This window comes from Otolemur garnettii, unplaced genomic scaffold, assembly GCF_000181295.1.
Source record: "Otolemur garnettii isolate 467f Iridium unplaced genomic scaffold, OtoGar3 scaffold00142, whole genome shotgun sequence".
NCBI lineage: Eukaryota > Metazoa > Chordata > Mammalia > Primates > Galagidae > Otolemur > Otolemur garnettii.
This window is the reverse complement of record NW_003852537.1, coordinates 114207-116860: the sequence shown is the minus strand read 5'-3', so window position 1 is coordinate 116860 and position 2654 is coordinate 114207.

Here is a 2654-nt window from a genome sequence, read left to right as displayed (position 1 = left end):
TGGGGATTCGAACCCGCCACCTTAGGTGTATGTGGCTGGCGCCTTAGCTGCTTGAGCCACAGGCGCCGAGCCTTAATGTATGATAATTAAAAAATAAAATATATTTTAATGGTCAAAACTTAGTTACATATAAATCTTCAGCTATCTCTTTTTTTGTTTAATGTAAAAATATTTGAGCTATTTTGGGTGGCACCTGTGGCTCAGTGGGTATTGTGCCGGCCCCACATACCAAGGGTGGCAGGTTCAAACCCAGCACTGGCCAAACTGCAACAAAAAAAATAGCCAGGCTTTGTGGTGGATGCCTGTGGTTCCAGCTACTGGGGAGGCTGAGGCAAGAAAATCACCTAAGCCCAGGAGCTGAAGGTTGCTGTGAGCTATGTGACACCACGACACTCTACTGAGGGCGATAAAGTGAGACTCTGTCTCTAAAAAACAATTTGAGCTATTTTTATGTGTTTTTAAAAGTCAATACATTTAAAATTGGCCTATCCTTTTCAACAAAAATTAGAAGAATGGTAGGAATTATGAGGTATAACCAAAGAGTTTCCACAGGGCAATATTAAATATTACATAGTTTCAATTTGACATACTATTTATTTTACGGTTCACTTCATGAGCTCAGTTTGGATGGGGAAACTTTGCATATTTTAACCCTATAGTTAGTTTTAACTTCATTTAATCTGAGATGAGCACCAGATGGAAGTTGTTTTTTTTTTTCTTTTGAGACAGTCTCACTCAGTTGCCCTGCGTTGAGTGCAAGGTATTATCATAGCTCACAACAACGTCAAACTCTTGGGTTTAAGCAATCCTCATGCTTCAGCTTCCTGAGTAGCTGGGACTATAGGTGCCTGCCACAAGGCCAGCTAATTTTTCTATTTTTAGTAGAGATAGGGTCTCACTCTTGAACTCCTGAGTTCAAGCAATCTGCCTGTCTCAGCCTTCCAGAGGGCTAAGATTACAGGCGTGAGCTGCCATGTCTGGCCCAGATGGAAGCATCTTAAAATGCAAAATTGCAGATGCAGGTTAGCAATTTATACATTTATGCCAAAGCTGCATAGGTTACTAGAGTGATGCCAAATGAATTTTTTTCTGTGAGGTTCGTGTTCAATTTTTAATTTAGAAAAAAGTCTAAGACATAGCACATAAGATTGTAAATAAAAATACACAATATTATGTTACATGTCAATGCAATTTAATGTAGGGATTGTAGCCAGATTATACTTCAGTCCTTGGATTTTTCTGGCATTCATTTGTTTTGCAACTATGCATGTGAATGAACATACTGGATCATTGCTATTTTCAAAACATTGTGTTTTAATTGCTAGACACAGAGTGCTAGCAAAAGGATTGCCAAAATTGTTATTCTTGAACATCCTGAAAGATAGTCTAAAGATAAATAATGAAAATGTATAGAAAAGAATTGAGGAATAAAATAATTTAAGCTAGAATATATAAATAAGGAAAATATTCACTTTCTTCATGTTTGTATTGGCCTAGTTTGACACTGTTTTATTTGGAATCTTACCAACTCACTCAATTTTAGATGTATCTTTGTATGTATCAGAGCTAGGTATTAACCGTCTGATTTTATCTTAATATTTATCTTTGTACTGTGAAATATTTTAATAAGTTTGTTAGTTAATTAGCTTTAAAGAATGTCTATTTAACCATAAAAGGGAGGAAATTAGCATACAACATATTTCTACTTTCTTTCCATCCCAATTAATAGTGCGCACTATTTTTATGTTGTCAAGTTTTATAATGTATACATTACCTTTTTAAACAAAATTTGACCCTTTTTTTGCAGTTTTTTGGCCGGGGCTGGGTTTGAACCTGCCGCCTCTAGCATATGGGGCTGGCTCTCTACTCCTCTTAGCCACAGGTGCCACCCAAAATTTGACCATTTATTAAGCACATACTTTGTGATACTCTTGTTGGAGTTATGTACAACATCTCTATGTCTGGCAGCACACTTAGATGGCATACCACCTTTACAGATCCCAAAGGGGACATCTATTGATTTACTTATTTATTTAGAGACAGAGTCTCACTATGTCACCCTCGATAGAGTGCTGTGGTGTCACAGCTCACAGAAACCTCCAACTCTTGGGTTTAAGTGATTCTCTGGCCTCAGCCTTCTAAGTAGCTGGGACTACAGGTGCCTGCCACAATGCCCGGCTATTTTTTGTTGTTGTTGTTGTTGTTGTTGTCATTGTTGTTTAGCCCCAGTGTATGTAGCTGGAGCCCTAACCACTGAGCTACAGGTGCCCAGCTGGAGCATCCATTTAAACAACAGAATAGCCTTGGAATACCTAAGGCTGTAAGGCAGTGGACCCCAACCTTTTTGGCACCACAGACTGGTTTCATGGAAGGCAATTTTTGCACAGGCCCATGGTGAAGGGATGGTTTTAGGATGATTCAAGCATAGTGCAACTCCACTTCAGACCAGCAGACATTAGATTCTCATAAGGAACGTGCAACCTGGATCCCTTGAATGAACAGTTTACAGTAGGGTTTGTGCTTCTGTGAGACCTTTAGGTTTTTGATCCATTTTGAGTTAATTTTTGTATATGCTGTCAGGTAAGGGTCCGATTTCATTCTTCTACATGTGGATATCTCATTTCTCCAGCACTGATTGTTGAAAAAACTATTCC